General features: G+C 26.9%; 1 pseudogene; it reads right to left on the minus strand.

Moving 5' to 3' along the window:
- Positions 1 to 1,866: 1,866 nt before the first annotated feature.
- On the minus strand, positions 1,867 to 4,341 carry LOC132925832 (uncharacterized; annotated as a pseudogene).
- Positions 4,342 to 13,579: the final 9,238 nt, after the last annotated feature.

A 13,579-nucleotide genomic window follows, 5' to 3' on the forward strand; every position in this document is an offset into this window, starting at 1 on the left:
TATGATTCACAACTGAAACTATAATAAACTATGTTACACGGATTAAATATTTTGAGAGTAATAATATAATATGGTCTTATGATATTTTTTAGATTATACCTATGTATGTATCATAGGGATCCTTTTAATGTTAATTGTGTAGGCTAAAATTACTAAAATTTCTTAAAGCATAGAAGGTATGGGTATCTTAAGAAGTTGTGAAGCTACCTAGTTTAAATTATATTTATTTTCAACATTTATTATTATAAATAATAAAAATATATTTAAATATTATCAAATATTATATATTTTCAAATGTTATTTCATAATTATTTCAAGTAAGCAAACATATTTAAATATTAACACTTTTGATGCACATTATATTCATTTTTATTTTTAACAAAACAGTACAGAATGGAACAGGCTCAATGTTCTGAAAAATGTACACTAATATATTATGTAACGAGTAAAATGTAAATATAGTGACATTTGTTTAGTTTGAAAATAAAAAATTTCAGTTAAAATTATATAGTTTCAAATAAATCTATAATCTATTACACAAAAGTTAATAATTTTAAATAGAAATGCCATACTACAGAGGAAGAACATCGGAAACATGGAATCATTTTGAGCCGGTAGATGGTAACAAAGCCAAATGTGGTTATTGCAGTGTGCAATTGAGTATTTCTGGTGGAAGTTTAAATAATCTTAAAAGACATTTGACAGCAAAGCATCCAACTGTATCTATAAATAGAAATGAATCTAATCAAAGAGGTACTTAAATTTCTTTGTTTTTATTCGTCGTGCTTATTAATAATAATTGTATTTAAAAATATTCAAAAGTTTTAACTTAAATGTCACTTTCATAATCAATTTATTATTATTTAAGATACACTTCTTAACGAACCTTTTAATCCACAACCAAGTACCTCAAAGCATCTATTAGTTCACCTAACGTAGCACAGACCAGTTCAGTTTTGACTCCAATAATTGCTAGTATTTCTAATAATTTTCAACAGTCACTTAATCGTCCACGTAAACAAGCACGACTGTTCAACAATCTCGACTTCTATCAGTTACAAAAAAAAAAACAGTTTGATGAGCAACTTGCTAAAATGATTGTGAAGAGGTAATACATACTTTTAGTGTACCTGCTATGTTTGATAAATATATAAATAATATATTTTATTTCCACAATATGTTAAACATATTTGCTAAGAAATATTTATATTTCCACAATGTGTTTCATTGGTTTTATTTAAACTGTTTAAATATGTTTTGAATGTTGTCACAATAACCCATGGCAGCTAAGAAAATGTGGTAATAATATTTTTTTTTAAATATTTCATTAATATTCCTATAAATATTGCATCAATATTAATTTTAAATATCATAGTAACATTTCAAAACATTGTTGTCCCAATACTTGATTTGAATATTTCAACAATATTTCTATAACTATTGTAGCAATGTGAATTTTACATATTGTGAGAACATTTTTATATCATTATTATACCAATGTCTTTTTTAAATATTTCAACAATATTTCTTTATGCTTATTTTTATACTTTGTAGTATTACTTGTTTTTATAAAAACTTAGAAACTATGGAAGACTGTTCAATTTCAAACAATACCTGTGAAACATATATGCTTTTTAAAACAATCCTGTAAGTCCTAATTGATACATAAAACACATTTATAATTTGCATTAAATAATCAAATATACTATATAGATTTAAGATTCTGTTAATTTCAGATTTATTATATTTAAATATTTAAGGTATTAAACAGCTGTTTACATATTGTGCATTATGGTAACTTTCCATAATAAAATCATTTTAATGGTCAAAAGAATATAATATTAAGTATATATAATATTTATATTGTTAGCTATGATTATAGCTTTGTGCTTTTAGCTGAGTTGCTTTTTTTTTTTTTGAAATTCTATTTGGTGCCTGTGCTAACCACTTAGCTACAACAGTTGATATTTCATGGTCTGGAGTTGAATTAAATTTCTTTTCTTTTCTTACAGCATCTAAAAACAAAATACAAATTAAAATGATATTACCTATATTATTAAAAGAAATACATATGAGTACAATACTCTTCCGTACTAACGCATAACATATCATATTTTATGTTTAGAACTTTTTAGTTGGTTTTTACTATTGGGGAGGGTAGTACAGTTTGGAACATGTGTATATGAAATGAAAATTTATCATAACAAATTAGGGTGGTTAGCCATCTGGAAGCTATAGCGACACAGTAGGCGATAGCCGATGCTTGACCTCAGAATATATTATAGTGACTATAACCACCATGCTATACTGTTTAGAATAATCAAATTCATCTGGTTTTATTTTTAATTTTATAATCATTATATTAAATAATTTATTTATGAAATATTACCGAATAGTAATTGACAACAACTCAATCCATAAAATTTTGATTTTCCTTTAAAAACCTAAAAAGGAATAATTTTGAAGAAAGCTATCTTCAAACATTCTCGACATTATGCGGCGAACTGATTCCGAAATGCTTTTTCCAACTAATCTTGCCAAGAGTTGTACCTAATATTTAAAAAATAAAAATATTATAATTTCCATGAAATATTGCACATGATCAAACAGTGAGAATATGATTATTATTTTTTATTATTATATATAAATACATAAGAATCACTTAGGTACTTCATTATTTTTTATATTAGTGTCCATCAACAACTGTTCAATATCATCTAATTGGGCTATATTTAATATTGGCCATTTCAACTCTTGAATATCTATTATACTTTGTTGTATACTGTTGGAAGACATAATATGTGAGGTATTCACTTCAATATTTTGGATAATTGTTTTCAATGAATCGATTGAATTAGAGAGAAGTTTCACATCATATTTTAAATTTATTAATGAAGATTTAACAAAACTTTTCTTTAAAAAAGAAAAAAATATTTTTATTCTTATTAACATTTAATTTACTAAGTAAATTTTTTTTTTAATTACCAGCATCATTAGTTAAATTTGAAATAATAATTAATCAAATCCTGTTGAACCCAATATGTGAAATTGAAATAGTTAAACAAATAAATATTTGAATACATATATTTATATATGTTATCATAAGAGTGTGTAGTACATTATAATCATTATTATTATATTGTGTATAACCTTTTCACAAGTAGGTAGTTTAAATTTGATTGAGATATATAGTATTATATTTTTAATTTAAAGAACCATATTATATATTGAATAAACTATAAAGTGAACTAATTAACTGAATAAGTCTAAAGTTAAGTAAAAACTATTGACAAGGTCTACTAAAACTTTAAATAAAACTATTACATGTACCTAAATTATAATTAAGTACCTATGTATAAGAGTGAGCAATAGTTTACCTGTAGCCAATGTTAAGTTATCATCACTAATATCTGCATTTTAGTAAATAGTGATCTTTTTGTGCTTGATGACTGTTTACAAATTTGTGAATCGATGTTATCATTATAAATATTTAGAATCTGATCTTTACTACTTGTACTTGCTAAAGGAGAAATATATTTTTCTTTTAATTGTAAAAAATCTTTGCTGATTGCATCATTTTCATCGTCTATAAAAATGTTAAAATTTAATTATTTGTGTTTATTTACAAGTAGGTTAGGTACTATTAAAGTAAATTATAAAATATATTATCATCAATAATAAATACCTACACTTAAAATAATTACATACTGTAAATTATTAAACTTTTGTTAGATAGTTAATCATATAATTTAAATACCTGAGCTTTCTTCAAAAATTGGAGGTGGACTAAGGGACCTCTTTTTTTAGAGGGCTGAGACTGATGTTTTTCTTTTGGAGTAAAGACATCTTTGGATAGTTTCTTTTTTCTGTTAAAATTGTCATTTGTGGTATGTTCTTCTGCTGATGACAAGTCTGAAGAAATCTTACCTTTTACAGCTTTGATAAATCAGTAAAATGTATAGTAATATAAAATATTATACTAATAATAATGTATAGTAATATTAATATTATAATAAATTATTTTATATTGATATTGGTATCCAGTATATATTACAATTATGTATATTATATTAATTAAAGCAATAAAAACTATTAAAAGTTTTTATTGCTTTAATTTTAGTAATTACTATATATAAACCATATAATAACCTATTGGTGAAGAACTTAGTTGTCTAGCTGGAAAACGGTCAAATTCTGACCTAGTTGGTTCAGTCTGATTTTGAATCTGCTATCTTTGTTTTTAACAGTTTTTTTTGGCCAGGCACAAAACCCGTCTTTATACCAATTTGTTGGCACTGCAGCAACACTATTGTCATTTTCAAAAACAACAACTATCCACATCTTTATACTTACTGAAACAAAAATCAAAAGTTTAAAAATGTATATTACTATATTATGTAGGTGTATTAATTATATATACCTTTGATCTATATATAAAACCTTTATTAAAAATGTACAACTTATTATTTACAAATAATATATACAAATATTGAAATATAGACAAATCTATTACATGTAAGACTTATGATGTGTGAATAAGTGGCATTGCAATATGTTGATCATTAGAAACCAGAATCATAACTTTGAAATGGATATCAGTTATTTTCCAGCATTGCAAATCAGTTGATTTATTCTGAACAATATATATATTTAATTTTGAAGATTTCAATGGGTTTTCATAAAATGGTTGTTTGCTTAAAAACTTATACCCAATAATATCTTGCTCGTTTGTATCAATAAGGCGTGCAATATTGACAACAGCTACTATATTACCTCCAAAAGTTAATACATATCTATCAGCAGTAGTTTTTACTTTAATAGTAAAATTCCTAATCTTTAAAGTTACCAATTGAGGACCACAAGTTATATTTTCTATTAAAGGGCCTAGATCATGATGGTAAAAACTTTTTTTGAATTTAGCTCAATTGAACTACCAGTGGCAATTATTTCATTTGAATATTTCTCATGATACCGTCGAATAATTTGTTGTAAAGGTAGATCATGTTTTCTAATGGAAGTTTTCAGAGTCTTCATGAAGTTTTCAAATGGAAAACAAAAACAGAAATCCAGTGGACCAAATTTACGATAATCATCAACAATGTGCAACAAACCATGCACATTATGAGAAATATAATGAGATCCATATAAATATGTTCAAAATTCTTAACAAAGTAATTTAAAAGTTTTTCAGCATAGTCAATTTTATCATTTTGATTTGGGCTCAATAAAATGATCATCGCAATATTTAATGCCATAAAATTTGAATAACAATCTTCAGACAGAACTTTTTTTAGAACTACAGGACCAGTATACAATACAAACTGTCTGAATTCTGTAGCTTTCCATCTACTTATTTCTATCAGACTTCTAGGTTTTCTTACAAATTCAATAGGAATGCATGATTTAAGTGATAGCAACAATTCACTAACTTCTGATACTTGCTTACCAGGTAGACGAACTGAAACAAGTCCTTTACTAAGCCAAAGATTTAAAAGTTTGCCACCTAACATAACAAGATGCATATAGTCAAGTGGAAACGATTGTACTAAATCAAAATTTGACAATTCAATAAGATTAGATGTAACTCCGCCATGTAAATGATGATTTGTTTGTATCATATTAAGATAACCGTTATGATCTCTCTTTTTACAAGGAATTGCAGAATATGGAAAACAATTTCTATTTTTTAAGAATTCTCCTGATTGAAAACACCTAGTACAAGATGAAAATCCAGTATGCCCTTTAACTTTCATAACAAAAGATTTTGCTGAAGCATCACAACAAAAAGCAAAAATTATAATTTTCTTTAAAATACCTCCAACAACAATCCCATCTTTTAATAATATTTTACATTCATCAATGAAATATTTAAGATAGTCATTACTATCATTGGGCTTTTGATTTCCATGATAAATTCCAATAGGAAAAACATTTTCATGATGTGGATGAATGTATCCTAAAATAGGCCATAACTGACTTGAGCTGCTTTTAGATACTGGTATCCCATCAACACCTATCACTATTTTAATTATATTATCCAAATTTAATTTTTTTGAGTTATAGATAATTCCATTTTCTAACCCAAAATGGTAGTATTTACCAGGATTTACTTCATTTATATCAGTAGTAATTGATGATTTAATATTCAATAACGTTCTACTATCCAATGGTAACAATTTTAATGGCAAATAATCTTCTTTTTTTAATATTTTTAATAATTTGTTTAGTGTTGTATGAGGAACATTACGTTCTATAGACCAATTAGCAATTTTATTTTGTAAATCAATTTTTGTGGTAGGATTATTTGGTATGATTATTAGAAGACAAATTTGATGAATCATTAATAATATTATTAACTAACTCAGGTGAAGATAAAATGTTATTATTATATCCTTGATCATTAAGTACTGAGGAATTAAATAATTGTGTTGTATTAAGGACTACTTCATTACGGGTTTCATTATAAGCTTCATTATTATTAATAGTTAATAAACAAATTTCATCTTGGATTTTTATTTGCTTAGTTGTATAGCTTTTAATCATGATTATGTATTTCTATTTACTATTTACAAATAAATATTATAGAACCTAAAAAAGAAAGAAATTTAAATGATTATAATAAAAATGTTAGAAGTTTTGCATTTATAAAATCTATTAATTTATTCAATGATAGTAAATTAATTGTTGAGTGTTTTCACTTAAATTCATGAAATCAGAATATTGTTTATTAATAATAGTTAATATAATACATATTATAATATATTAATATATTATTAAAAATAATTAAGATGGCATAAAGTTAAATGAGAACTCAAAATAATTCATTTATTATCAATAGGGATGAGAAGTTATAGGATTTGCATATTTTTTTCTATATCTTTTATTTATAGCTAGTTTAGCTAATAATCTGTTCTATAACCTAATGAATCGAAATTTGGTATTTAAATTTTGCATATTTTTGCATATATTGGTAGTTTTCTTAAAAGTTGCATATTCATGTTTTTTTGTGCATAAAAATGCATATTTAGTAAAATTATGTGGAATTTAATACAACTGACATGAAAAATTTATTATTTTATAGAATTGTATGTGTTCGTAGTCTGCAATAATCAATAAAATAAAAATGCAGATAACAAATTTGAAAATTGTAGAATTGTAACATTTAATAGTAGGTAGGTATATAAAAGTAAATCTAGGATTAGTATCTTATCAAATCGTTTATTACTCAATTTATTAGTCTGACTAGTGACAACCGTTGTTGTATAATCTAATCGTTTATAGATATATCAATATAATATGTGAGTGTTTGACGTCTTTACGTTATTTTAAATCAATTAGTCTAGTGACAACCGTTGTTGTACAATCGTATGTTCGTTCGTGTGTTTGTTTGGTTTAGAAACATAATTTAAAATGCCGAAAGTGAATGGAATAAAGAAATACATTACAGAATTTGGTGAACAAGTTTTTTCTACAGATGGTGACATTTTATTTTGTAAAATTTGCTCTGTTAAAGTTAACTCTGACAAAAGATTTACCGTTACGCAGCATTTAAAAACATCCAAACATGAGCGAATGCTGAACCGTAAACAAAATTTTCAAACTCAACAATTATTCACACCAAGTACATCAAGTAATTCAAAAAAATCGCATTTTTCAAAAGATTTATGTAAAGCTATGGTATGTGCTAATATACCTTTACATAAAATCACCAATATTGAATTTCGATCATTTTTAGAAAAATATACACTTAATTATGTTCCAAGCGAATCTGCCTTACGAAAAACGTATGTGACTGATTGTTACAATGAAACAATGAATAATATTAGAAAACATATCTCTGACAACAAAATTTGGGTTTCTATAGATGAAACTACTGATGTAGAAGGTAGATTCATTGCCAACGTTATTGTTGGAACATTGTTAATTGATGGGCCAGGTGAAATATTTTTATTAACAACTGAAGTTTTGGAAAAAGTTAACTTTTCAACAATAGCAAAGCTCTTTGATAATTCTATGTTCCTTTTGTGGCCAGACGGTATACAACACAATAACGTGCTTTTATTTCTGAGTGACGCCGCTCCATACATGAAAAAAGCTGGTACAGCAATAAAAGCATTATACTCGAAAATGGTGCATGTCACTTGTTTGGCACACGGTATGCACAGAGTTGCAGAAGAAATTCGAGGTAAATTTCCTCGTGTAGACAAGTTAATATCTAGAGTGAAACAAGTGTTTTTAAAAGCTCCATCTCGCACAATCTTATTTAAAACCGAAGCTCCGGGTATTCCGCTTCCACCGGAACCCATACTTACGCGTTGGGGAACATGGATCAATGCTGCTTCATACTACTGCCAACATTTTAAAGAAATACATGGTGTATTGCAAATATTAGATTCAAATGATGCGGTTTCTATTAAAGAAGCTAAACAAATTTTAAGTGAAAATTCTATAGAAGCTAACTTGGTTTTTATTCATTCAAATTATGGTTTTTTAACATCAACAATCACGCAACTTGAACGACAGGATATTTCATTGATTGATTCAATATCTGTCGTTAAATCGGTTCAAAATAAATTAAATGACGTAGTTGGTGAAGTAGGCGACGCAATAAACCGAAAACTAAATTATGTTTTGGAAAAAAATAATGGATTCAGTATTTTACGAAATATTTCAAAAATTTCAAATGGAGAAATCACCTCTATGGACGAATTGCCAGAAGACTTAACCGGAAATGATCTTATTTACTTCAAGTATGCCCCCATAACATCAGCTGATGTGGAAAGAAGTTTTTCACGATACAAAAATATTCTTTCGGATAATCGTCGGAGATTGGATGTCGAAAATATTAAAAAAACTTTGGTGGTTCAATGCAACAAATTTACAGGTTTGAAAAATTATTAACAAATATATTAGTATATTACAAAACTTATAATTTACAAAATTGCATTTTTATTTTTTTAGATTAAATCACCTGACTATCAATATATAATCAATACACTTACCAATCATTTTTATATTGATTTTTATACTATATATTTATTTTTATATTAATTATTTTATCACTCAGTTAAAAATTATTTATATTTTAATAGAAACAAATTTAATGGAATATTATTTATATTAATTTATTTTAAACATGTTTTTATTTATGGAAAAAATTGCATATTATAATATATTTTTTGCATATTTTTAAATTTTTTATGCATATATCATAATTTTTCCTTGCATATTTGCATGCATATTTTGTCTATTTTAGCTCCTATAACTTCTCATCCCTAATTATCAATAATATATAGATTATACATTCAATCATAGATCTATATAAATTTTTTAAATGCAAAACTTATATATTATTATTATGACTTCATACATTTTGCAGCAATATTAGTATTTGAAGTTGATATTTGAATAGTATTTTTTTTTAGTTAAAATTAAGTTTATTAGTTTATGTTTTAATTTTTAGTTGAAATTAAATTAGTTCATTGCAATTTTTTGTAGAATAGTTTTATTTCATTTCCTACTCATCTCCTTCAGAGAAATATAATGTAGGATTAGATATTATAAAGCAACTATAACTATATAGAAAAATAGCTTATTATAGTCCTAGTCAGTGGTCGAAATGGCTCAAAATAGGTGGTGGTGAGATGCTTAACAATTCAGATTTCCTCATTTCATCATAACATTTTTCACACATTGTTTAATATTTTTTTTATAAATTTAGCAATTGATCGACTCATACATGACAAAAATTACATTTAAATATTTTAGCATATAACTAAGTCCTTACTTATTATCATTAATTTTGTTATTGTTCTGTGATATTTATTTTTTTTTTATTTGTAAAAACATATATGTTTTTTATTATATATTTCTACATTTAGTTAGAAAATATTTTTATTAATTTTATTATATTATTAGCTCTAAACAGTATAAACAAGGCTATAGATAATATAATTGTAAAACGGCCTATACTAAACAACACAATAAGCCAAACCAAAATATGTTATAGAACAATTATTTTCATTGTAAAAATTAAAAATGTTCTGCAAGATAAAAATATAATCTCAGTACAATAACTACCATAAGGTAATAACTACACAAAAACCATAATAGATACTAAAATAATTGTTGAAACCAATTGATCTATTTTTTTTTTAACGTGAAGCCCCAAATATGAGTGAAAGGTTCGAAGCTCAGTCTGGGCTTTGCTCCCCTTCTCTGCTTATACTTAGGTATTATATTATATAAATGGCATAATATTAAATTAAATATAGGAACTTACATTTCAAAACTGTCAGAACTGCAAAAGAGTAAAGGCACGAGTGACGAAACGAGTAGACAGTAGACTGCAGTAGACACCCATATACAATACGATAGTCGCGACTAGTTCAACGATCGCTGTCCGCAACGCACGATAATAGTTATTAATAGTAATATACTTGTATACATTTATAAAACATATTCCTACGATATGTATGATTATGCGGCACAACGTAAAATATTATTTTCCCGCTAGAAATAGCACATGCACAAAGAATAATAATTTTGTCTCAACATTGTACCGCCGCGCTGGATTTATCGATAAGTTATAAGTCTACATGATTATTGATTATATTATAGAGTAATAATATTATATTAATACTTATAAATTTAAGTGATTTGACAAACACTATCGTAAAACTGCTTAAATTGCCTAGGCAATAGATAGCTTTAGGCGCTTATTTTACATCGTGCACGCTGTACACGACCCAACTACCTAAGTCAAATATTCCGATATTCGAATACATATTCCTGTAGATACTATAATATCATGCAGTGAATATTGTTGTGGATTATACAAGCATACTTAAAATTTGGGGTTAAATACTTATGAAGTAAATTTATTTTGATAAGTACTGTTGGGTTTGTGAAATTTTATACCTATGTATGAATGTATGACATCAAAAACATATAATAACTTTTAATGAATATCATAACAATGTTCCCAAAACAACGTTGTTCAAATGATGTTTTTTAATGGAAAATATCATATTTTTAATAAGACATCAAAAACATATTTCTATAATAACTTTTAATGAATATCATAACAATGTTTCCAAAACAATGTTGTTCCAATGTTATTGAGAACAATATTTCCACAGAAAATAAAATTAAAACATTGACACAATATGTTTTTAGAAAATATTGCTAGAAACATATGAAAACGATATTTTCACAATGTTAATATGTTCTAAATGCTATCTGGGTTGTTGATGACCCAGAGTTCAAGACATTTTTGAGTATGCTGAATCCTTCTTATGTATTGCCAAGCAAGAAGACTGTCTCTAACAACATAATACCGAGACTTTATGAAAATTGCAAAATCAATGTACAATGTTTAATAGACTCAACTGTAGCAGTGTGTCTTACAACAGATTGTTGGACTTCAAATGAGAACATAAGTTTTATGGCCACAACTGCTCATTTTTTTATGGTAATACTGAGTTGAAATCCTTCTGTCTTGACTGTACAGAATTTAGTGAACGACATACAGGAGACAATTTCAGCGAAAAACTTATGAAAATTGTGAGAAATTGGAATATAACTCATAAAGTGACAGCGATCGTCAGTGATAATGCAGTATTGTCACTAATGCCATACAAAAGACAAGGTATCGCCAGGTTTCATGTTTTGCTCACACATTGAATCTGGCGGTCCAAAATGATTTTAAGGATATTTCATCGGACATTCAGAAAGTTAAGAGCATAGTCGAATACTTTAAGCGCAGTCATCATGCATTAGCAAAATTACAAGCCACTCAAGAACAGATGAATATGCCAAAGCTAAAACTCATACAAGATGTTGCAACAAGATGGAACTCCAATTATGACATGTTGCAACGTTTTGTCAAAGTAAAAGATGCAATAAACTCAACATTGGCTGTACTTCAATCAAACGTTGAGATGTTGACTCCAGAAGAATGGATTATTGTTGAGAAGGCTGCAGAAGTACTTGAAATTTTTTATGAGGTGACAAAAGAAATCAGTGGTGATCGATATGTCACACTTTCAGTGATCTTGATATTTACTGGTGTCATTTTTGAATCTATGAACAAGTATGAACAAGATATAACCTTACCGATTAATGTACACACTGTGGTATTAACCTTAAAGCAACAGATAACTTCTCGTCTGAAACCATTAGAGGATAATGATCTAGTTACACAAGCTGCATTATTAGATCCGCGGTATAAGAAGTTGGCATTTACAAATATAAGTGAACAAAAATATACAAATTCTCTTAAAAAATTAAGGCAAAAAGTGTGTTCTGTTGAAATTGAAGACACACATACACAACATAATAATACTCATACTCAACAAAGTGATGAGTCTAGTACTAGTAGTTCACTGTTGTGGAAATCGTTTGATGAACAGTACAACAGGAGCAGAGCTTCATATAATCCTCAAGCAGCTGGAATAGTAGAATTGGATAAGTATATGAATGAGCCGATTTTAAATAGACATGAGAATCCTCTTATCTGGTGGAATAATAGAAAATTGCAAGATCCCCGTTTATATAACTTGGTGTTAAAAAGATTGTGTATTATAGCTATATCAGTACCGTGTGAGCGCCTGTTTAGTAAAGCTGGAATGACTTTAACAGAACAAAGAAACCGGATTAAACCTAGTAAAGCATCTAAAGTACTCTTTTTAAATCAAAATCATTGATATTTAATATTTAAAAAAAATGTATATATATATATTATTTTGTATTTTTTTCGTACCTACAAGTATTTGAATAGTTAAAACTTAAAAAATGTAATATATTTTGTTTTTGTCTTTTAGGTACAATTCACATTAGAACCACAATTGACTACACAACACGAACACACAAACATTATTTATTTAATACATACATATTTAATTCCTATGTAGGAATAGGAATTATTATATTATAATTAATAATATATTATATTATAATTATTATATTAATTGGGAGCGATATGGGTAGGAATCCATATCGCTCCCACCACTGTTACGAGAATGAACGATAAATGAACAATAATATGAATTCTCTTCAACTTATTCAAGTAACTCTTCTTATCAATTATCGCAACTATTGAGACGTATCATGTAAGTATGTAAACGTTCAGTGAACGTTTTAGAACTATACATTAATCTTACCATGTATCGTTCATTTGACCTAGTTCAATGAACTAGTTCAGTTTAGTGAACGATGAACGAACGAACTAGGTCACCCAACTGAACGAAACTTCCCATCCCTAGTCTGACCATTGCAATTAATTTATAATATCTGCGTTTATTTTTATATTACAGTAACTGTCTCATTAATCCAAACAAACTTGACCATTATAATATTGTCGTATCGCTATATTAATACACACATATTATAATATGTACCATGTACGTATATGATAATGTAATAATATTTGTCGATTACGTTCGTACATCGCACGTGAACTGTGTACTGTCGTAATGTCGTTTAGATTTTAGATATGAACGTCGATTAACGAATTCTTGCCCACTACAAAAATATCTAAACTCTATCCCAAAAGAGAATAATCAGTCGGCCGACCGGT

Source organism: Rhopalosiphum padi, chromosome 3 (assembly GCF_020882245.1).
Source record: "Rhopalosiphum padi isolate XX-2018 chromosome 3, ASM2088224v1, whole genome shotgun sequence".
Lineage (NCBI taxonomy): Eukaryota > Metazoa > Arthropoda > Insecta > Hemiptera > Aphididae > Rhopalosiphum > Rhopalosiphum padi.